Source organism: Bos indicus, chromosome 23 (genome assembly GCF_029378745.1).
Source record: "Bos indicus isolate NIAB-ARS_2022 breed Sahiwal x Tharparkar chromosome 23, NIAB-ARS_B.indTharparkar_mat_pri_1.0, whole genome shotgun sequence".
Taxonomy (NCBI): Eukaryota; Metazoa; Chordata; class Mammalia; order Artiodactyla; family Bovidae; genus Bos; species Bos indicus.
The window spans coordinates 50,127,415-50,151,317 of NC_091782.1; the positions used below are offsets into that span (position 1 = coordinate 50,127,415).

The window sequence follows — 23,903 nt, forward strand, 5'->3', positions numbered from 1 at the left end:
ACCCAAGAGCCAAAGAGAACCTCAGCAGTAACACTCTCCTTGTCGAGAGACAAAATCTGCCTTCCTTGTTAGTAGACACTTTGAAGAACATGTGTGTGTGCGTGCTAAGTCGCTTCGGTCGTGTCTGACTCTTTCCGATCCCATGGACTGTAGCGCCCCAGGCTCCTCTGTCCATGGGATCCTCCAGGCAAGAATACTGGAGTGGGTTGTCGTGCCCTCCTCCACGGGATCTTCCTGACCCAGGGATGGAAGCCACGTCTCTTGTGTCTCCTGCATTGGCAGGCGGGTTCTTTACCACCAGCGCCACCTGGGAAGCCCCAGACATTTTGAAGATATGAACCAATGGTTTTCCAAATGGTAAGTAAAAGGACTAACTGCCAAACACACAACTGTTCAGACCACTGACCCAGCCTCACCCTTGCGTCTTCCACATGAAAAGAGCAAAAGGAAACCTCGGTCCCAAATTAAAACGAACAAAAAAACAAGACAACCCCAAAGCTGTTTTCTTTCCATGAAGCTTCTCCCATATGGAAGACCATTTAAACTTATTAAAAACTGTGCTTCCCATTCTGACTGTCTATGAAAGTTCATTTGGGAAATTCCTCTCTAGGGAAAAACATTCAACACAGGTACACACACAGAAGTATACATGTACATACCTCATTTTCTTTCTTTAAAGGATTTCTAACGAAAGTATCCTCAGTTCCCTAGAACTGTAATCCAGTCAGTGAACAATTATTTCCTTGATTCGTGTAAGGGGCACCTTCTATACTAAAACCCTCTCATTCTTTTAAATATATATCGCCCAGAGGTTTGTTTTTTAAAATACTTATTTACTTGGCTGTGCTGGGTCTGAGTTGCAGCACGTGGGGTCTAACTCCCCGACCAGGGATCAAACCCAGGTCCCTTGCGTTGTACGTGTGAAGTCTCAGCCACTGGACCACCAGGGAAGCCCCCCTCTCCCCACCATAGTTTCAATATACATCAAATCATAGATGACTAGAAATCTTTATTGTAATTATATTATGTCAGTAAAAATTATCTCAACCTTTCTACCATTTATAGTGGGATAGTTTCAATGATCTTGTTTTTGTCTTATCATGGCACTTAGAGAAGAAAAACGTGGTAGAGTTTTTCAGACTAGGACTAGATTTAAGTCCTTTCAGATGGACATAAAATTAGAAGTTACAAACAACATGGTCCACGTCTCTCACTGAGGAGGGAAAGAAAACGGGACAGAAGGGAAACAGTCAACAAGAAAATCAACGCAAATATATTCACCAAGAAGAGGTAAAGTGCTAGTAAGAACTTCTGTCACAATCACTAAGATGGTAAAGAAACCTTCCCTGCAGACTCTGTAAATGCCCGAAGGATAGAAAACCCAGCAACAGTCACAACCGCTCACCAACCTACAGGCTGAAAGCTGCAAGTGCTTACATCCCAACTGGAAAATGAGAAAAGTCAGGCAAATTTGCTGTTTCCCACTTTGTCTGGACAGGAAGACATTTGCTAAATTTACTTCCTCCTTTGGGATAAAGTGTGAAGTGTGACCCTGCCCAGTGATGACGCCGAGATCACCGACATTTACTTCCTTTTCCTAGTTCAAATGTAAGTAAATAGTAGTAGAGACTCTTCTCATCTCTGATCAGAAAGTGCAATTAACAAAATGAAACTCCTAGTTACACTGTTTGAAAAGAAAACGGTCAGTGGACTCATCCTAGGCAGCCCTTTCAGAAGCACCCATGCCAGCCTGCATAGAAAATCTTTTCTGAGATTTTTCTCCGGGTGTGCGCTTGTGTCTTATGTGTGACTTCTCCTTCTGGGAGGATGGAACAGGAAGAATGGAAGGGACCTGGTGTAAAACAATATAGCTCATTGTTCCCAGTTAGAAAAAACAAATCCACCTTAATATTAAGGTGCATTTATCCACTCATTTAACCAGAAGCCAGCGGCTAGAATTAGTCAGTCCTCCCTGCCCACGCCTGACCCTGGCCCACACTAGAGCAATGACCCAACTGACCAACCTACACCTTCCGATTCTCAATCTCAGGGGATGAAAGGAAGGATTAACAGTCTCAGGTCCATTTACAAAGCACATTTTTCTTTATAAATATTTACAGTCCTAATATTTTCAGTCTCTGCTCCCTGACACCTATCTATATATCTGCTCTATTACTGTAAATAAAAATAATAATAATAGTCATAATGAACAAAATAAAAATCACTGACCCCAAGCTAGTATCATCTCCTTTATCTGGGACCAGAGAGGACTGGAAACCCAGATGAGATTCCCAAGTCACAGATGTGAGAGGAAATCCCTTTGACATGGCCAAGTGGACAGGACTGGTGTTCTAGTTTTAAACACAGAGTCCAAATCTGGGGGTGGCAAAGGAGAAGCAGGGAACAGGGGTGCCTGCAGCGTGGCTTCCTGTGAGCCAGGGCCTCGACACCCTTTCCAAGACTTCTCATCCCACGCCCCAGGCCATTAGCCCAGGGAAAACCCGCAGTCCACCGTGAAAGCTTGTCTGTGGTTTTGCATCAAAGCCTCAGGAGGACCCCAAGCAGAGGGTGGACCACTCCAAGGGGATGTGGGGACATGAAGGAAGACAACACTCAAAGTTACTATGATTCAAGGAAAGTCAATCAAGTTAGACTGACCTGTCTTATTCGTCTTCTCAAGCGGGCCCTCCTTGCTGAGGAGCTGGTGCTGGCGGGGCGAAGCGTGGGCAGGGTCACGCCTCAAAGCCACCGCCTCTGGAGCAGAGTGCAGCAACCTACAGAAACGAGAAGCAGAGGCATGAGGAGGGGGTCCACACCAGAGAGGGTCCTGGCCCTGCAACACGTTCTGCACTTGCACCGTGGGAGCCACCAGCTAAGGACCATGGCATCCCCCCGCTCCCCGTGTTTCTAAGCAAGCTTCCAGCAATGAGGCCAACTCCACGTGAGCAAGAGCTACTGGAATCCAGCACGACCTGGAGAGAAGGAACCCCTAAAGCACATCCCAACAACATCGCAGGCAACGCCACACGGGAATGGCGCCAAGGGGAGCTCTGGGCACCTTACTGGCGTGCTGGCAGAAGGCAAGGATGGATGGCCAGTTTCAAGGTGGAGAAGAAAAGACAGCAAGCACTCAGTGCTGGCAGAAGCAGGAGGAGAGAAGAAGAGAACTGAGAGGAAAACACGGAACTAAACAGCCTCTTAACGTAAAGCAGTGACGATTACACCTTTTCCTGAGTGATGGAGAAAGTGTCCTAAAGTGTATCTTTCCTTTTCTGTAAGGGACACACAGAAAACTCAAATTACACACACCCTTTGAGGGTCTGAGAAAGTCGGCTCAGGGGGCGCCACCAGGGGTCTCGGACCCCTGATCCGGGAGAAAGCTGTGTCTGGCCCTCTGGAAATTTAGAGAAACCTGGAACGTAACCTTTCCCAGAGCCACCCAGCCAGCACGTTCAGTTTCTGAAACAGCCTCTGAAGAGGGCAAAACTGGGCAAAGGAGGGAAGTGGCAGCCACGCGAACAAGCGCTGGAGAAACGTTCGCTCGATACGCTTCTATCAAACCCTGCGGAGCGCCTGCAGAAAAGCTGCCTGGCATGACACACGCCCAGTTATCACCCTGAATCTCACTCGCGTTGTCCGCACGGTTACTAAGCACCTAAGGTGGGCAGGCTCCCGCTGGACGGGTCTGCGGTGGGTCAGAAGCAGATGCTCAATGATTTCTGACACCACAACAGCTTCTCTCTTTACACCTCACTGCCTCAGGGCTCCATCGTTTTCTTTGTGCCTTTCTCTTTTGAAAAGGTTTTCAGATTTTGAACAAAGTGTCAAAGAAACCAGGAGTAACAGGGACAGCCCCTGAAAGACCAGAGACCGCCCCCTGGCCCTGGTAAACTAGGAGGAACCCTTATTACTACTCCAGTAATTGTCTCCGTGCTTCTTGTGAGCAAGACCCTCCTTGAGGAGCTGATGAAAATTATGGACCCTTGTATACATAAAAGGATATACGCCCATACCCAACATTTTCCTTCAGTATCAAAAGGATCAGGGACCCCAGAAACTCATCCTGAATAAGCAGGGTAAGAATCTTGGTTTTACTTAATATATATGAATTAAGACCATTTTATTAAAATTCCCATGAGGTTTCAGAAACAAACCAGATTATTCCCACCCATCTAAATTTAAAGATGCCTAAAGGTGAAATTACAAACTGTTTAAAAAAAAAAAAAAGCAAGCAAAGTTTCCCTTTTTTGTTACTCATTTTTATTAATGGCAAATATTATCAGGAAGAAAATCTGGAGAAGAATAGCTCCGTGGTTTTTTCCCCCTCGGAACTGCCAAGATTTCCAATTGTAGTTTGAACTATAGTTTTTCACATAATGAATAAAAACGTACGTCAGAGAGACAAGTCTCTGGAGTTGAAACTGTCCAGAATATAACTAAGATTCCCATTAAAATGAGGACCCTCTCCCTCCCCTCACTTAAAAATGATACTTTAAAAGCCCACCAAGTAACCTCTTCCATCCACTCAGGGGAACCAACGAGAGGAGAGGCCAACCTCACAGACTTGACCCTGGAAGTTCCTGCCTCTGATCCTGGATGTAAATGATCTGAATATCAAGAACGTCGTGTGATTAAGCTGACTAACAAGAGTCACTGCCCTGTTTGTTTTGGGTTCCACCAGGCCTAAGGGACTCACACAACTCAGAGAGTGGAAAAGTACAGGACAGTCTTTGGAAGGAAATTCAAGATACCTTTTACTATCACCAGCACCTCAAAAAAAGGGGAGGAGGGGAAGACACACCAGGAGAGGCAGTACCTAGAGACAGGAATCCAGGAAGCTGGAGGTGGGTCTCCGGCTCTGGGGAAGGAGCCTGCATTTCCGGATCGCATCTCCGCCACCCCCACCCCCCCCCCCCCGCCCCCAACAGGCTCTGCCCAGATCAGACTCCAGGGAGGCAGGGTGGCGTGGAGCGGGCAGAGGTCCACGCTGGGGCTGCGGGGAGGGGCGGGCCGGCCCCAGCCCCTGAGGAGATAAGGGACCCTGCTATGCTCAGCCAGAAAGAAGAGATTAAGGACCCTGTCTCCAGGTCCAAAGAGACAGCACAGGAAAGATGAGAGATGAAAGGGAAGATAGTCCAGAAGCTAGGCTCCCAGCCTGCGCAAGCCCGCAGGCTTCTCGACGTGAGGTCTACAATCTGTCCTGAGCCCCCAGGAGAGATGGGGGAGGCTTGCATGCCAAGGATGACAGCGGGAGCCCGAGACCAGGCGGTGGGGAGCTTTACTGCAGCGGCCAGGTTGCCGCTCCTCCAGATACCGGGGACGGCCGATCCCCTGGTGGGAACAGCCGGTTCGGGCCGACGTGGGATGGAACCCGGATGGGCTAAATGAGTGTGAGTTTAGAGGAATTCAGATACTAAAGTGCTCTGGGCTACGATGGGGCTTAACCAGCAGCAAGGACATCTCTCTCAGGATGGGCTGACGCAGGAAGTCTTGGTTAGGCTGGGATGAAACCCAACCAGGCAAGCTGTGCACCAAGGCCGTGCCTGTAGAGCTTGGGGCAAAACCGTCTCCTCTAACCAGGACAGCTTCGCGTGTGCTCTGAAGGCTGACAGCTGCGCTGACTGCTCCGAGTTCCAGGAAGTTGATGTGTTTCTTGGCTAAGGGTTCGGTGTGTGCCTTGGGTAGGGCGGCAACCCGTGCACAGCCCCTCCCCCTCGCCGCCTGGGCTTGGGTCAAATGGCGCAAACGGAGGCGCGGAGCGTCACTAGAGCCTCGGCGTGGACCGGCGCACGCCTAGTGCGGAGGGCCCCGCGAGCCGCTCCAGCCAGTCCTGCATCCTCCCGGGGTGGGGTGGGAGGGCGCATGGGGCGGCGAGCAGAAGCACCCTGTGGCACAGGCCACGATCCAGAGAGCAGAGCTGGAGGTGAGGGGACGCGGCCTGCCCCCTCTCCACCCCACGCCCCAGCTGTCTCCTGAGCTCTGCCCCCACGCCGCGTCTCCCTCTAATGGAGGGCTGTGACCCGCCCTCACAGCTCCCCATCTCTGCCCGCTTCCCTCCGGGTCTTCCTGCCCACTGGGCCCCACTCTGCTCAGTTTCCTCCCTCAACCCCATCCTTCAGGGGCCGCTGCCACCGCAAGCCTCCCTGATCCCCAGCGATGGAAGATTCTCGGCTCCAAACTCGACCCCCACAACACTAAGAGACTAGAACGAGGGTTTATGATAAGAGCGGCGAACAGTCTCTGAACACGCCAATATTCTTCTCTGAACACTGCTCGCTGCACGCTGAGCACATCATCTCATTTAACCCTCTTAACAGTAGCCCCGTGAGGCTGAGTCCCACCGGGCAGCCCCCCAAGACCATGGTGGAACAGCGAAGCGAACCCAGACTCTCCACCCTGCTCAGCGTCTCTTGGCCACACTCCCGAGGCCTGGCGCAGGCCTGAGAGCCCAGATGCGCTCCTGCAGTCACATTCTCGGGCTTCTAACAACTGTCTCTGAGTCACTCCTGCCCCTCGAGGCGGCTCAGCGCCCGACCTCCCACTTCCGCCCTTGTAGGCAAGAAAAAGGCACCCTGGGCTCCCACCTTCGTCCTTGGCAGGAGCAGGAGTGGACCCGCACCCCACCCTGCTGCGCACTGGGGCCCACAGTCTGCACCCTGTTTCTCCAAGCAGGTGACTGGAAGGATGCCACTAGGCTCCTGAAACCCCAACAGCCCAACCCTGTCCGGGAGGCTGAGTCCCACTGATCCAACCACCAAGAGCTCACGCGTGGAGGGAGTGCTGGGGGGCAGGAGACATGAGCCCAGACGGCAGAGTGAGAACCGCACAGATCAAACCAGCACCAGCACCCCGGGGAGGAAACTGCACTCTCCTCCAGCCGCTGAGCTCCTGACCCTCCCTCCAGCACAGCCACCCCAGAGGCTTCCCGTCCACAGCAGCATCACAGATCTTGCTTGGAAATGCAGATGCTCAATATATGTGAGTCGATCACCACCCTGTCCACCTTAAATCCACACAATGCTGTGTGTCAACTGCATCTCAGTTAAACTAAGAGAAAGAAGGAAGGCAGGTTCCCAGGCCTGGACACTGCCCTGGACCCTGTGTACTGGCTCCCAGGGGTTCAGTCCAGCTTTGAGAACCAGTGCTTCATACAGATTCTAGAAGAAAGGCGAGGGATCTCCCTGAAAAACGTTCTTTCTATGATGACCTGGAGGAAGGCCCTGGTTTATCATACTCCTGGGAGCAAAACTCATGGCTCTGGAGCAGAGACTCAGACCCCAGTTCTAACTTTAGCTTTATTTACCACAAAGAAATAATTTGGGGGGCTTTCCTGGTGGCTCAGACGGTAAAGAATCTGCCTGCAATGCAGGAGACCTGGGTTCGATCTCTGGGTTGAGAAGGTTCCCCCTAGAAAAGAGAATGTCAACCCACTCCAGTATTCTTTCCTGAAGAATCCCATGGACAGAGAAGCCTGGCAGACAACAGTCCATGGGGTCGCAGAGTCAGATAAAAAAATAACAGTAAGGGCAAGAGGACAGGGATCAGGCCGGTGTGCGCAGGGCCTATTTCAGCTTCCGCAGGAGCAGGGGACGAGCAGGCTGTGAGCTTCGGGCAGGGCAGGGCAGCCTGCAGTGCACAGAAAGCAGAACCACTCGGTCTGGGCCCTGGGCAGCTCTGGATCCTCAAAGGCCCTCCGCAGCTACAGCCTTCACCAACCTGTGTGCCCCCGGAAAGCCTCCTTCCAGGGAGCTGGGAGCCGGTCTCCATTTCTGGCCTGGACACCTCCGAGGTCCCCCCAGGTCCCTCCCTTCTCTGACGCTCCTGGCAGGGGTGGGGGGGCGGGGGGCAACCTCACAGCTCCCCCAGCCTCAGAATGAGCTCACATCTCCAGCAGGTTCTCTCTTAATGGGACCCCATCTCCAGCGGGTTCTCTCTTAATGGGACCCCACAGTGGAGGGAGGAAAATGGAATGGACATTGTCCCCAGAGCCTGGAGTGCCTGCCCCTTCCTGCCCAGGTATTGGGGCCCCCGTGGAGCCCAGGGTTAACAGAGACTGTGATGCTACCTTTCGGAAGGAACATCTGCTGTCTTCACGTCAAGAGACACTTTAATGCTCAGGAGAATGTGGTAGGAAGGAGAGCCTTAAGGGACAGGGACAGTCTCTCTTTAAAAAAGAAAAACCACTTGGATGTTTTAATTGCGACATTACACACACTGTCAGCAAGGAGGCGTGTTGGCTGGGGAGACTGGGTTCTGCTCACCAAACCTATCTACGTGAGCCTGAGTGAATTCACTACTTAACACATGAACCGCGGGGAAGGTGGGGAGATGTCCTGGTCCCCGCTGGAAGGAGCCGTCCTGTGGGACCCACGTGCCTCCCGTATCCCTCCTTGGGGCCTTTCCTGTGAGGAGCGGGCTCCTCTCCTGTGCCCTCCCCCGCCCCCCACGTGCAGGATGCTCTCACCGCTGCCAGAGACGACGTGGGCCCCGCCACTGCGTGGCCACCACTCGCTCCCAGGGGCCTCTGTGGGGAGAAGCCTGGTGGCTCGCGGGCACAGCTCTGTCCCTCTCCCCAGGTGAGCCAGTCTTTTCCTGGCCTCCAGGATCTAGTATTTCATCACCTTCTTGCCCAACTTGGCAGAAACCTGTATGGCTCTCTGATCCACAAGGAAGCTGCTGAGAAGGGAGGTGGGGGAGCCCTCGGGCTGAGCAGAGGGACAGAGGACCCAGAGCATGCTCACCTACCCCTGGGGCAGGGCAAGGCAGGGTCTTCCCTAAGGCAGGAGACTGCTCACAAGAGTACCTGCAGGGGATAAGGTTTAGGAGCCTCCACCCCACCCACCACTCTTAGATCTGCTCTGATGGCTTATCAGGAAGGGTGGGGAGAGGTCTCCACAAGTTACCTTGGCTGAGGAATTTATAAAACAGAAAAGAAAGCTATTGCTAAAAGAGAAAATAGTATTTTAGTTAGAGTATGTCACAAGCCTAGTGTTTATCCAATGATCTGTGTTTCACAGGATCCCTTCTCTAATAACTATGGGGTATTATCTATTGTCTCTTTTCAACCCCATGGAATGTACCATGGCTCTTCTGTCCATGGGAGTCTCTAGGCAAGAATACTGGAATGGGTTGCCATTTCCTTCTCCAAGGCATCTTTCCAACCCAGGGATTGAACCCAGGTCTCCTGCATCGCAGGCAGATTCTTCACCGTCTGAGCAAGAGGGAAGCTTTTTGGTAAGGACCTAATAGAAGTAGAAAAGATTAAGAACAAGCAGCAAGAAAATATAGAAGAACCATACAAAAAAGGTCTTAATGACCCAGATAACCATGATGGTGTGGTCATTCACCCAGAACCAGACATCCTGAAGTGTGAGATCAAGAGGGCCCTAGGAAGCATTGGAGAAGGAAATGGCAACCCACTCCAGTAATCCTGCCTGGAAAATTCCATGGATGGAGGAGCCTGGCAGGTACAGCCCATGGGGTTGCAGAGTGGGACACGAGTGAGCGACTTCACTTTCACTTTAGGAAGCGTCACTGCAAAGCCAGTAGAGGCGATGGAGCTCCAGCTGAGCTATTTCAAATCCTAAAAGATGATGCTGTTCAAGTGCCGCACTCAGTATGTCACCAAAGTTAGAAAACTGAGCAGTGGCCCAAGGACTGGAGAAGGTCAATTTGCATTCCAATCCCCAAGAAAGGCAGTGCCAGGGAACGCTCAGACTGCCAGACAACCATCCTCATTTCACATGCTACCAAGGTTATGGTCAGAATCCTTCAAGCCAGGCTTCAAGTAGTGCGGGAGCTGAGAACTTCCAGATGTTCAAGCTGGATTTAGAAAAGGCAGAGGATCAGACTGTCAACATCTGTTGGATCATAAGAGAAAACAAGGGAATTCCAGAAAAACATCTTCTGCTTCACTGACTATGAGAAAAACTTTGACTCCGTGGATCACAACCAACTGTGGAAAATCCTTAAAGAGATGGGAATACCAGACCACCTGACCTGCCTCCTGAAAGAGATCTGTATGCAAATCAAGAAGCAACAGTTAGAACCTTATATGGAACAACTGACTGGTTCAAAATTAGGAAAGGAGTAAGACAAGCCTGGGTACTGTCACCCTATTTATTTAACTTACACGCAGAGTACATCATGAGAAATGCTGGATGGATGAATCACAGGCTGGAATCTAGATTGCCAGGAGAAGCATCAACAACCCCAGACACAACTGAGTGAGTGCACACGCACACTGCTTGAAAGGAAAGCTACGACAAACCTAGACAGCGCATTGAGCAGCAGAGACAAAGGTCCACACAGTCTGAGCTGTGGTTTTTCCAGTAGTCATGCACAGATGTGACAGTTGGACCATAAAGAAGGCTGAGCGCCAAAGACTTGATGCTTTTGAATTGTGGTGCTGGAAGAGTCCCTTAGACTTCAAGGAGATCAAACCAGTCGATCCCAAAGGAAATCAACCCTGAATATTCACTGGAAGGACTGATGCTGAATCTGAAGCTCCAATACTTTGGCCACCTGATACGAAGAGCTGATTCACTGGGAAAGACTCTGATGCTGGGAAAGATGGAAGGCAAAAGAAGAGGGCGGCAGAGGATGAGATGGTTAGACAGCATCACGGACTCATTGGACATGAATTTGAGCAAACTCCGGGGGACAGTGAAGGACAGGAAAGCCTGGCGTGGGGCAGTCCATGGGGTCGCAAAGAGTCTTAGTGACTTCGCAACTAAACAACAAGAACAACATTATCTACTGGGGCATAAACTCTGGGCCAGAAACCAGGGTAGGTACTTTGCATACATTTAATCCTCCCCAAGCTGTAACAGGTAATGAATGCTCTGCAGGGATGGGGCCAGGATTCTAGACCAGTTGTCTGACTCTGAAATTCTTGCACTTTCTGATGCCACAAAAAAGCATCATGGAAAAATCATTTGGAGACGGTGATTAGCAAACTAGAGTCCTGGGAAACCAAGTGAAGGGGGAGAATGGTTGGAGGAAGTGGAGACACCTGAAGGCCTGGCACACGGGAGAGGCACACTCGACCCCCATGTCCACCATGACAGGAACCCGGTCTCGGTGGGAGGCACCGAAGAGCTGGTTGGAACGCCGTCATCTTTTATACCAGGGCTTTGAACAGCCAGAGCTGCCCACAGATGGAAAGAGGCCCCGTAAAGTAATGAGCTTGCGGTCTCTGGAAGTAATCAAGCAGAGGGTGGATAACCACAACCCAGTCCTGCAGGGGGGCAGGAGACCAAGTCAGATGAGCCTTCTGACTTCCAGAGTCAGTGCTTCCAAGAGGACAGTCCCCTCCTCATCCCACTGTGAGTCACAGAAGGACGCACAACAGCCCAAGCAGCACGTGCTGGGCCCCCAGCCTTGCACTGGATGCGGCCTGCCACGGTGGAGCAACTTCCACTCCCTGAGCTACAGTTCTCTCATCTGGAAAACGCAGCTGGTGATACTAGCCCTCCATACTTGACAGAAATCAGTCAGAGGAATATTAACTAAAACACTTCACGAACAGGACGGCACCTCCTATGAGCTGCTGACGGCACCCGCGACACTGCAGGCTAGCTGGGCCTGGGGCCGGCCCTCCCCAGCCCCTCCACCACCTATGGCGGCCATGCCCTCTTAGATTGCCAACACTTGCCAGGCAAGGCCCAGTGTGCTGATCTTAAAAAAAAAGAAAAAATAATTTCTGCTCCAGCCCCTAAGTGTAACAATGAAATATAAATATAATTTAGCTTATCACAAATGCAACCCCATCCACAATTAGGAGTGGAACAGCTGCTGCCAGCTTGAGGGGCTCTGTGGCCAGCAGGAAATAAAACGCCTCCGGCTTCAGGTCGCTGCTGAAACAAATCCTGGCCGGCCTCACATATGCTTAATCGGGGAAGTCTGCGCCCAGCTCTGCCCACCCTGTGCTGCCTCTCCTGGCGCGGCTGGAGCGCCCGGCTCGGGGCAGCTGCCGCCCAGCCTGCCCGCCTCTCAGCAGCTGGGCGGGAGCGCCTGGGCTGCTCTGGACACTCCTCTGACCGGGGCTCGGCGCCTTCAGTCGCATTTACAGCCCGGGGAGGAAGCTGGGGTAAAGTTCAGAAGCAGTTTGCAGGGAGTTTTAGGCAATATCCTGCAACTCTTTCACAGGCCCTGAGCTGGGCGCTCCTCTCCCACAGGCTCGGTAAAGGGTCAAGCTTCAGAAACAGGATTCTCCCCTTCTCCCTCGAGGGGGAAGGAGCTGGAGGCGAGCTGAGCGCCCCGGGGCAGGTGGTTAACCCCGGATCTGACTGCACCTTCCCAGAATTCAGGGGGGGGTGGTCCGCATGACGCCCCTTAGAAGACCCCAGTGACTTTGTGGAAGATGCAAGTGCGGCTGGAAACGCTCAGGGGCAGTGGAGCCCACCGGTCAGCTGGGGTCCTCGTCCCACAGTGGCTGAGGGACGTTACAAGCTGTCAGCTGAGAATGACTCCAGCCACGGAGCCGGCACTCAGCGGCTCGGAGGGCTGCCCGCTGGGCATCCTCACGGGCGGCCATTCTCCCTTCTACTTTGCCTCTAAGAAAATTATTCACTTACTCTGTCTAAGAAGAAAAACAAACACTCTTTGAGATATACGAAGCTCATACGTGTTTATCACAGGCCAGCCAACCAAAAACACTAGCAAGCAAATGGTGTTTCTTCATGTAAACTGAGGCAACCCCAAAGTGGCTCCGGGCAGGAGAGAGGCCCTTGGGGTGCGGTGCCTGTCCTCCAGCCCCCAGCTTTAAGGAGCTGCTGGGCAGAGGCAGCTGGGGAGTCAGGCGGTGGTGGGCCAGCCAGTGCTGGAGGAAGCCTGAGGCTCGCAGACCATCTTGGTACTTCTCCCCACAGCCAGGAGGGTGATTAGTTCACGACAACTGCACTTCCTGGGGTGTCTGACTGAAGCAACCCTGAGGGCTAAACCCCTGGCCCCGTGGGTCTGAGCCAGTCACCACGGGCCGAGAGCATGTCCTTCTCTGCATCTGCCTGAGCTCACGCTGCCCAGGCCCCGGCTCTTCAAGGTGGGGGCCACACTTCACAAGCCCCACCCTGAGAAAGCCACTACCCCCCTCCAAGCCCTTAGCCCTCCCCAAAGTGACACGGGACAGGAAGGGACACCTCAAATGGGGGATCAACACCAGGGCTCCTCCCTTTGGCTCTGAGACCTGGCTGAGAACTCGGCCGCCCCAGAGAACAGCAAGAAGTCAAGGGCACGCTGGGGCCTCGGGTGCTCCCTCGGGGTCTGCGGTCTGCTCAGGCCCGGTCCCTCCTGTGGGTCCCACACCTCCACTTGGAAAACCTCCACCAGGAGTTGGAAACCCCGGCTAACGCCCACTTAACTTAAGCTGACGTGATTGTTACCAACACTACAGACGTAGGGCCGCTGTGGCTGAAAAAGCCCGGCCCCTGCCAGTGTTCCCGAGACACAGACCTGACCTCGTGTGTTTGGGAAACCCTGTCGGGGTCCTCCCGCAGAGCTAACACGTGTGTGCGTGTACAGCTAAGGGTCTCCCGCGCACCCCTGGCTAGACTTGCGTTCCTGTGATAAAGGCCCCCTCGTGCTGCTCAGAAAGAACCTCCCTGTTCCCCCCTTTTATCTTCCCTCCACAGTCTGCCAGCCAGCGATAGGAGGGGGCTCGCCTCAACAGTCCCGGCCTTTTATCTCCCGCTGACCTGCCCGTGCAGCAACACGAAGCCAGTGCCGGGCTTCCTGCAGCTTGCCGAGAGGGGCTGTTTGACTCGTTCAAAGTATGACTGGCCTCCAAAACCCTGGAACCGTGCCGAGCAACACCCACCCAACATCCATTTCAGTTCCAGCTTTAAAAGCCTCTGAGCGCGGGGGCCTAGCCCTCCCTAGGCCTGCGAGTGGGAGAGGTGGCCGCTTCCCAGAACTTGCTTCCCAGGCTCACACACACATGTGCTTTCTGTCCACAGCTAAACGAAGGGCCTCTCTTCATCCAAGTCCAGAAAGCCCAGGAGTCAGCTACAGTAGCTCCAGTTAATGTCTGCGTTTACACTGCTATTATTAAAATAATTCAGGAGCATTTAATAACATCCCTTGATCACGGGAACGCAGGCAGCACACCACGTGCTCCCCTGTGTTAATAAGCAAGCAGCCCGGGACACTCAGACCTCTCCTCTGCAGAGCGAGGACAGGCCGTGACCTCTGACGGCCTTCCCAGGCCTGACTCGCCTGGGAGACTCAAGTCTGCCAGGACGCCTGGGTATCCCCAGGCCTAGTCCAAAGACTTCCACCTGCCTCATGCCCGGAGAGCTCCCGTGAAGTATCCGGGCCCAAACTCCGCCTCTTATGAGTGAAGGCGGATGTGGGGCTGTGTGCCACTTCCAGGGTGGGACGACCATAGGGCGTGCCCCCTCCAGAGCACACAGAGGGCCCCGGCTCCCTGCGTTCAAGGCCAGGACTTCCACTTTCTTGGCATCACGCCAGCATGTGTGAAGTTAACAGGTTCTGGGGATGACCATAAGATCAGATGTTTGAACCAGTCCCCCAGAATTCCTTTCTGGGATATGAGGAATCCTTCCAGAGCCAATTAAGAACAAAAGAAAAAACTTCCTGGCCTAGTAAGCAAACAACCCCCCAGCCCCTCCCGGTCTCAGAGGTGAGAGGGCCGGGTGGGATAGGTGATGGAGCGGTGACACAGGCCAGGCCATGGGGAAAACGGTGGCAAACGAGCGACAGAGGCACGGTCACGCATTAAACCCTGACACCAGTCCCCGTGCCTATGCTCAAGGGAGCCGGCACTTTCAGGGTCTTTTCTGAGGCTAGATTTCAAGAGTAAAAATGTCTGCAGAGACCGGAGCGGCCGCGCTGCGCCCGGCGGGCCCCTCTCCTGTTGTCAGAGGACTGGGCCGGGTCGCTGGCCCGACTGAGGACAGGAGCCAGCCCCACGGCCAAACGGCAAGCGCTCCACATCCTCGATTTCCTCCCAGCCGTGAAGGCAGGAACAACCTGTACAGACAAAGAAAATAGAAAACTTGCGAAACAACGGCGTCTGCCGTGCTCCCTGAATATGCCCGAGGAAGCCTTTCAGAGCTCTGTGGGGATGCCTCACTGCCGTTCTGGAAGGAAACGCAGTCGTCCACAGCACCCAGGCACTCCGATGTCCACACAGACCCGGTGTCACGCTCTGCCGGCCCCACAAGGAAAACGCAGAAGTCAAAATGTAACCCAAGAGAGTGGCCCCCTGGTTACTTAACAGATCGGAATTGTAACTGACACTTTTCCAAAACTATATGAGAGGCCAGCGACATCTTGGCAGGTTTCCAATCTGGAAACAGAATTTTCCTAAGGGTCGGTGGGGGGCCGAGGCGGGGGGTCCTAACACATTATATAGTTTGGTACCTGGCTGCAGTGAAAACGCTGTTCACAGGAAAGATGGGGAGGTTGGGGTGGGGTGGGGGGAGACCTCAGCGTCTCGTTATTCTTTGCAGTTAACCCCTCATGCTGTGCTGGAGCCAAAGCATAACCCTTTCGAAGGCTTCACCCACAAGCACCTACTAACTGTGGTGACGACTTTCTTCACTCTGTCAGCCAAGAGGCTGTAATGGGACCAGAGTTTGGAAGACAGATATGCAAAGTAATTCTAGTCCCGCCGGCCTTACACCGAGATTTTCAAAGTACTGCACAACTGTGCCAGTCACACATTCCGTACAACTCAAATGTACAGTCAAGCATCATTCTCACTGACAACACTAGGCAAATTTTTGTTGTTTTAATTTTTTTAGCTCGAAGAAAGAGAAAACAAAGGGACACATTAATCCATCAGAGTCGTCAGGCCTTAAAACTCTCGCACTTATCATTTCTATGTCCTCAGTCACCAAACAGGTTTCATTAAAACACACACACACACACAGAAAAACGAGTGCTTTCAGCTTTCCGCAGTTGGGAGTTCCCGGCCCATTCTCACTGCCCTCAGAGCCAAGGCCTGGCTGCGCGCACAGAAAATGCATGTCCTTGCGGGGGTTAAAATGAGTTAGATGCTCCATACTATTTTTGTGCCCGAGATGTAGGGCAAGATTGGGTCTTGTTGTGAAACCCTGAAATGGAATGATGCTCAGTCTCACACGTTAGTCTACTCAGGTTCCAGGTGTCAGAACCCCTGAGAGTGGGGGGACAGGAGTAGACAAGACTCAAGAGGCCCATTTGCATCCCAGGGAAAATGGGTTATGAGCCTAAAGCTTTGAAGGCTGCAGGGCTCTCCAGAGGTAAGTCATCAAGTGTGAGGGCAGTGGAGCAAAAGCAACCCCAAGCGTGTGGAACGATCCATCTTCCAGAAGGCAGGGCATTCCAGTTAGAAGGACACGCACGAGCGAAGAGCAGGGGGACCCTAGAGGAGCTTGGCGGGCACCAGCCCCTACAGGCCTACGTTTTCACGCTTCCCCAGCGAAATGCGGAAAGTCAGACCATTTACTGAGATTCTCACAATGCTTGAACATGTTCTTTTTTTTTTTTTTAGGTTAAAATGCCCTCTTTTAAGAGGAAATGATAAAGACAGTAGATAGTTCAGACAGTTTTTTTTAATGCCCTTACTTGGCATAAGAAAAAAATGGCAATCCCCTGTGTAACTGCCAAAGCTCTGCCTTCAGTCTCTGCCCCGGCAAACAAAAACCCTTGGGAGTCCTGGGCTGCGCCAGCCCACTGTGCAAAAGAGGAAGCGCGGAGGGCGAGCATAACCACGCGGGGGTCACGGCTCCGGCTCACAGTGGTGAACTTTACCCTGTGGCTGTGGGAACCCACTGAAGACCCCACCCCCTTCTTAAAAAAAAAACAAAAACCAAAGAGAAACCTTTGGGATGAAATAATCGTAACCATATTTTCAAAAACTCTTGGCAGCAGTTTTAAAAATTGATGATCAGAGCATATAACCCAGTCAGGAAGCTACTGCAGTGCAGTCTAGGGACGGACCTGAGGAACAGGGGTGGGAGCGCCAGGAAAGCATCTCCGAGGGACCAACCTGACTGTGGGGAGTGAGGGCGAAGGTCAGGGAGCAGCCACTCGGCAGTTAGCTTCACGCAGGAGAAATTTCCAGCACAGGAGATAACAAAAAGAATACAGCAGGAAGGGACTGGTTACTGAGAAGCAGGATTAAGCAAGGGATTCTGTTTAAAAGAAAACCAAAGACTGTCCCTAGCCAGAAAGGAGCAGATGGAAAAAAGGAGAAGGCTCTGGAGGAGGTGAGCAAGGAGGGGAGGTGGGAAGGAAGGGGGCGCTGCCAGGCACTTGTGGGGAATGGAATAGGTAACATTCAGCTATGTACATGTAGGCTTTCATTGTCAAATCGGCTGCTGGCGTGGGAAGGAGCGCTTCAAAAGCCTTCCCTTACATGTTACAAGTCTACACAAAACTCTAACAAATATAAAACAAGAGACCGACAAGACCATCCTTCTCTCTTTTTCCAAGAGCCTAGCCTGTAAGACACATGTTAGGTGCTGGGTAGAACGTTTTATTGAATCGATATGGTCTAGAGCAGCGCTGTCTGAAGATGAAAAGAACCTTTTTTGCTGTCTAGTCTCGTAGCCTTGAGCCACGCAAGGCCCATGAGCACATGACGTGAGGCTGATGTGACTAAGAGACTAAACTGTAAGTATTCACTTCAGTTAAACCTAAAGGGCCGTGTGTGGTTGGCAGGCTGTTGTACTGGACAGTGTAGGTCTACAGTACTCTTTTTCTCCAGTAAGCTTGAGTTACTAGATTGGAGTCCTTCACTCATTTGCTTCCCAGGGTTTTCAAGCCCTAAGTGGAATCACTCAGTCATGTCTGACTCTTTGCAACCCCATGGACTGTAGCCTGCCAGGCTCCTCTGTCCATGGGATTCTCCAGCCAAGAATACTGGAGTGGGTTGCCACGCCCTCCTCCAGGGGATCTTCCTGGGTCTCTGACACTTGGGTCTCTTGTATTGCATCACAAGTGGATTCCTTACCATCTGAGCCACCAGAGAAGCCCTTTCAAGCCCTAAAGCAGGAATAAAGATGATCATGTATGGTTTTAACTGTCAGGCATGGGAAGGCAGTGAGCTGACCCGAGAAGTAATTTACTTTTTCACTATGATTCTTCATTCTCCCCAGGGTTTATCAGAGCTTCAATGTGTGAAGGCAAATAACCCACGAAACCAACAAGAGAAGGACATCTCCTGAGCCAGGCTGACTTCTTCCAGGTGAGTCACCAGCTCCCTGCCCCGTCTACCCAAAACCTGCTCAGGCCCGGTCCCACCTCACACGTGAAGGTCAACGTGTGAAAACACGGGGAAACATCTGTAAGTCAGACCAAGGTCAAAAAGCAACCTAGGACACTCAGGCATTCTGTATTACACTCACAGACAAAGCCTGCAAAAGGCAGCCTGAAATGAGATGGCATCAGGGGACTAGAGTGACTCTTTATAAATAAAAGTATAATTTAATGTCACTGTAAATTTGATTTTTATAGTTTTTTTTTTTTTTAAAGATACAAGAAAGAAATCCAACTGCATTCTTTTTAAGATGTGAAACTGTTCCCTCTTTCTCCCTTCTGACGTATCTTTAGTCGAGGCCCAGGGCCCGGCACACAGTAGGCTTCTGTTTAGTTTATCCTAAAACTCCAGGCCTATTATGGGCCACCTAGTAGGGTGACGTGCTCAGGCGGGTGAGCCCACTCTACAGGCAGGTGCAAGACTCACAGCCTCGAAACTGTGTAAAACTGGTGTGGTATCGTTTGGGGCCAGCACTGCGAAGAGTCCATAAACTTGACCCGACTTTCAAACCTTCCTTTTTCCTCTGAAGATGAGATTAACCATGCAATTCATTTCAAATAGTGTCTGATACATGACAACAACTCAGTAAAAGTTAGTGCCATCAATTCCCCCAACACGCTCCTAATGCGTGCTCTGAGCAGCTAACTTTTGGGACAGAATTCGCCCTCCAGAAAGGGGGCGAGGCCTTTGTGAGCCCTCTCTGCGCCACTGTTTACGTGCTTTTGTTCTGTTTCTGTGCTTCCAGGATAACCAGTGGAACCAAGGTGGTTTCCTGATGCCCTTAGGTTAAGGCAGTGCCTCTTCTCACCAACTCTAGGCCATCAAAGGCATTGAGGAGGTTTGTTCTAAGATCCACGCATAGGTGTAAATGTGGCCCAAATACTAGCAATTCCTGGGAATCTCAAAGGAGTCCCAGAATAGAGGGTGGTCTTCTGGAGGATGTTTGTTTTGCACTTAACAAAAGGTAATGGGGGCATTAGTGAGCCTCTTAAATAGAACCAAGAATTAAAACTGATTCCCTCTATGTAGTCCTTGCTTGAATTGCAATGCATAAATAAAATAAATTGGTTATAAAAAGGGGGATTATATCAGCTGCAAAATTCGAGAGTCACAACCAGGGGAAAGTGATCATGGGGCGTGTGACTGAAAGGTGGCTGTGGTGGGGGGAGGGGGGCGGTGCTGGCTTGGTCCTTGTTTTCTTATGTCTCCTTTGAAGGTAAAAACTAACCAATTTTTTTCTGGCCTTCAAGCTGTGAGAGGTTAAAAAAAACCTGTCTGTAAAAATAAACAAATAAGACCTGCAATCTCCCTTCAAAAGGTGGCGGGAAAAAATACTCCACCTAAAGCCCATAAATATTTCCTGATGATTGTTCCCTCAATTAGTAACTATCCATCTGCTATGAGACTGGAGAGGGCAGGTGGGGGGACGGTGGGGGGAGGGGAGAAGAGGCGCTCAGGAGCTTAGCACCTGGATGAGCAGAACAAAGAAGAGTCCCTAAGAAGGTAAGAGAACTCAGAGTTGCCTATGCGATACTCAGTTTCAAGTCCAGAAAAACCACCGGCTTGTCTAAGTGGAGGAGTGTCCAAGGTGGCAGAGAGGATGGGGGAGCTGATACCCAGAAAGGACCACAAGCAGCCGGGGAGCCGGGTCCTGCCTGCACAGGATACGAGGGATGGTCACAGGGAGCTGGGGACACCGGGCCGGGGCAGCAGCGGGTGTGGGCTTGGGGCGTGCACGAGATGATGAGGTCAGAGTTTTAAGGAAACCTGTTTGAACACGGCATGGGACCGCAGGGGAGGGAGACCAGACTGGAAATGGGAACAAAGGGAACAGAGAGGGAAAGATAAACCTGAATGCCTTTCAAAGAAGTGCAGAGACCTGTAAGCTGGCTGGATCACACTGCCGAGCAGAGGGAGCTGAGCAGGAAGTCACTCTGGCCACAGGCTCAAACTTCCTGGAAGAAGTTTTCAACTGTTAAAGGGGTTGGGCTCAATTATTTTTTAGACACTTGGCAAGTGAAGAAATGGAGTGGGTGAGAAGGGAGGGTCTTGGTACCAGAGTGAGAAATCAGGGCTCAGATTCAGAGATGAGAAGGTACAGGATGGGGCATGAAGAACAGCCATTCTGAGCCACGGATGTGGAACAGAACCAGGGCTGGGAGGAACGAGGTCCCCAGTAGGGAGAACGAGTGTGGAAACGTCGGCAACGACAGGGTGTGGAACCCTCCCGAGGAGAGAGATCAGGGGAGCTGAAGGAGGCGCAGAGGTGGAGGGGCCTAACCTCGAGCAGGCACAAAGCGGCACTCGGACACCCTGCGGATTAGTAATCTCAAGAACACAGGCAGCGGCCGTATGCTGCGAGGAGGAGGAAGAGAAAAGGGGAACTGGTAGCTTCAGGAGCCAGGACCCCAGAGAGGGGGCGAGAGGGGGTGAACGGGGCTGGGGGGGCTCTTAGCTTAGGTCTTTACAACCACGTGACCGCGAGAATGGGCCCAGGAGAGGGGCCGGGGACCCTCCGGAGCCCGCTCCTCCTCCTCAGGTTGAGTCCGGCATTCTGTTTCCGACTCTGGATAGCTGGCTAAGAGGAAGGGAGAAAATTTCAAGGGGCTGCATCTTTCTCATTCCTGCTATTTGCTGCAAGCCTGTTATGTTTCTTCCAGCAGATGCCTGATTCACACAAGTAGCTGCTCCCCTCACCGGTAAACAAGTGTATGCCATCTACAAACAGCAGGGGCGCCAGGTCTGCGAAGGGAGAGAGAAACCTCCAAACGCCCAACCCACTCCAAATGGCTTTGATGGTGTTTTTTTTTCACCAGGGCTGAACTCTGCAACTCTCACCCAGATGCGCCTCGGTGTGGAATGCAGCCGGGAACCGCTGGGGACCAGGGAGTCAGCCATTCCTGAGAGGCACGCGGCCCACCCTGAGCATGGGCACCGTGTCCCGAGGTCAGCCGGTCCCAGCAGACCTGCATGCAGGGCCCGGTGATTCAATTAGCGTGACTTCAGTTGTTCTTTTTCAGGTCAGTTTTCTCTTCTTTTGTTTAGACCTGACTCAAGATTAACTTCAATTACCTACACGTCTGCTAGAGCACCTCAACAAATTAAAACTGCTGAAAGTGATGAAGGAGAGGAAGGACCTGGGTCTCTGGAGAAACAAATGGTCTCCTCCCTCCCCCACCATCATCTCTGTTCTCTTAAATTACTCAACTAAACAAGCAACTGTTTCTCACAGGAAAACTCGAGACTCTGAGTCTGAATGTGAAAACCCCGTGGTTAAGCCCTGGCTTGCAGAAAACTAAAAACTTCAGTGACTCTGGAATGAGATGTTATGTTCAGAGCTATACGAAGCGCTGCAGCTGTTCTCAGCCAACATGGAAACCGAAAGGGGTGATGCTATCTTTATCCTCTACCTACGGCCAAAGCTGATCCCATCCTGGGCAGGAGTCAGCTCAGTTCTAGGCTGCTGAGCCCAAGAGACAAGAAGGGAAAGGAAAGCAGGGGCTGGCAGGGCACACCTCAGCAACAACACACAACAGACCCACCGGGAAGAAAGAACATGCAGTTAATCATTAAAAATTTGAAAAGGATGCAAGGAAATGGAACTGCCTGAAAAGCTGTTTCTAAACGCCATTTGGAAAACCTGTGTCAATCGGGTCAAAATTCAAAAGACTGGATCGCATCTGACTTGACCTGAATTTCCCAAGTGGAAAGAGAACCCTTTTATCCATTTTCTTGGAAGAAAAAAAAACATACTTCCCTATGCAAACTCAGACAGCGTCTTCAGACCACCTCATGGAGTCAGGCCCTAGATGAGCATCTCAGAGAGGGCAGATGATGAGGGAAAATGAGCCCAATCAGGAGGAAGGTGCTGGGAACGGGGATTCATCCCAGCCCGGAGCTGGCACACAGGCTGACTGAAGAGCACGTTCCCCGGTGCAACGGCACCGCCTCACTCTGAGCAAACGTCTCCCCCGCCACTCCTGGCCGTGCACCCCCAGCCCCAGCCGGCCTGTCGGCAATGCAACCACCAACGAATGGAACTGTGGCGAGGGGCTTGGCGCGGTGTGATCCGTCACTGACACACCACGCTTCCTGCTCATGCCACCGGCCCATCTTCATTCAAGAGACAGCAACAAAACGGCCGTGGGGTGGCCAGCAAGCAGGACGGCACAGGGGCTGGCGAAGGAGCGGACTTGGGAGCCACGCTGCCCAGGTTCAAATCTGGCCTCTTCCCCTTGCCTGCTGTGGCGGAACCACCCTCAGCTGCAGAACCTCTATCGGCCTTGGTTTTCTTAAGACGACAGTAACGCCTATTTCACGTGGCGGCTGCGAGACCGAGGAGTTACCCGGGAAAGTGCTTAAACAGAGTCTGAAGACTTCCCTGGTGGTTCAGTGGTTAAAAGACTCTGTGCTCCCAATGCATGGGGCATGGGTTCAATCCCTGGTCAGGGAACTAAGATCCTGCATGCTGCACCGTGTGGCCAAAAAAATAAAAGAATACACACAGTCTTGGGGGGAAAGCATCAATTCCCCCATGCGCATCAGGACTTCAGAGCTGATCTGCTAACTAGCAGCCCAACAGGCCCTGAAGACATTCCGTTCACCCAGGGCCGTGCTTCTCAAACGTTAACACGCTTCCAGAAAGCTCACTGAAACAGATCTGGGCCCCACCTCTGGTTTCTCACTGGAAGGTCTGGGGTAGGGCCTAACCATCTGTGTTTCCAACAAGCTCCCAGGTGATGCTGCCGCTCTGAGCCTCACACTTTGAGGACCACGGCTCTGTGGACCACTTGACTCCTTGTGTTCTATGCTTCAGGCCTAAGCCTTGGTTTGTCTATCTGCGCAGGGAGCCTGGATGAGACAACCCAAGGAGAAGGGCAACGTGGCTCACTGCACGGAGAAGGCCCGAGGGTCCCTCCACACCGCCCAGCACCCTGCGCCTCCACACCCTGCAGGTGGTAGGTTCTGGCCAAGGGGCTGCGAGCAAAGACGACACACACCACTTCCAGTCTGAAGCTTTAAAGCGCCTGCTGGCCTGCCGGCTCTCTCCTTACAGTGGCGGCCTGGGGGCATGCGCAGAGCTGGGGGGTGGGGGGTGCAGGACCCTGGGTCACTGCCTGGAAAGGAGGTACTCGAGAGAGCTGCCGGCCTGCAACAGACTTCACATGAAAAGCAATGCCATCCTATGTGCTGTGCCACTGGGGTTTTAATATTTGTTTGATCGCTTTAGCTTAAGCCCACTGAAACAATTCCTATCACCAGTATAAAAAGGACCTTTACGCCAGCCGTAAGTCCATTCTATCAAACACAGATGTAATGTATCTTGTAACAAAACTGATTAGCTAGGATTTCTACTCTCATTCACTTATTCAAATGAGTTTCTTTTTTTTTTCTCCAACATTCCATTTTGGGGTCTGTTTTTCACCAGATATAAAACTTCTTCACTGCAGCATGATTGTGTAACAGTTACCAACAATTTTGAACAATCTAAATATACTAAGAAGCACTGAAGATGTGAAAAATAAATACAGTGAAGAACATGAAACTGTGTGTATGTGTGCGTGCGCGCACACACACACACACACACACACACACCAACCAGAATCCCTGGACTCTAAAAGGCAGGTCAGAAGAA

The 23,903-nt window shown here is 52.0% G+C and overlaps 1 protein-coding gene across 7 annotated transcripts in view; it reads right to left on the reverse strand.

The window, feature by feature from the left end:
- Positions 1-23,903, reverse strand: part of RREB1 (ras responsive element binding protein 1) — a 166,890-nt gene that overhangs the window by 58,998 nt on the left and 83,989 nt on the right. For all 7 annotated transcript variants that reach the window (XM_070778451.1, XM_070778454.1, XM_070778453.1 and 4 more), the window contains exon 2: positions 2,659-2,774. The gene's annotated coding sequence lies outside the window, so the exon portion shown is untranslated. The remainder of the gene's footprint in view (positions 1-2,658; positions 2,775-23,903) is intronic.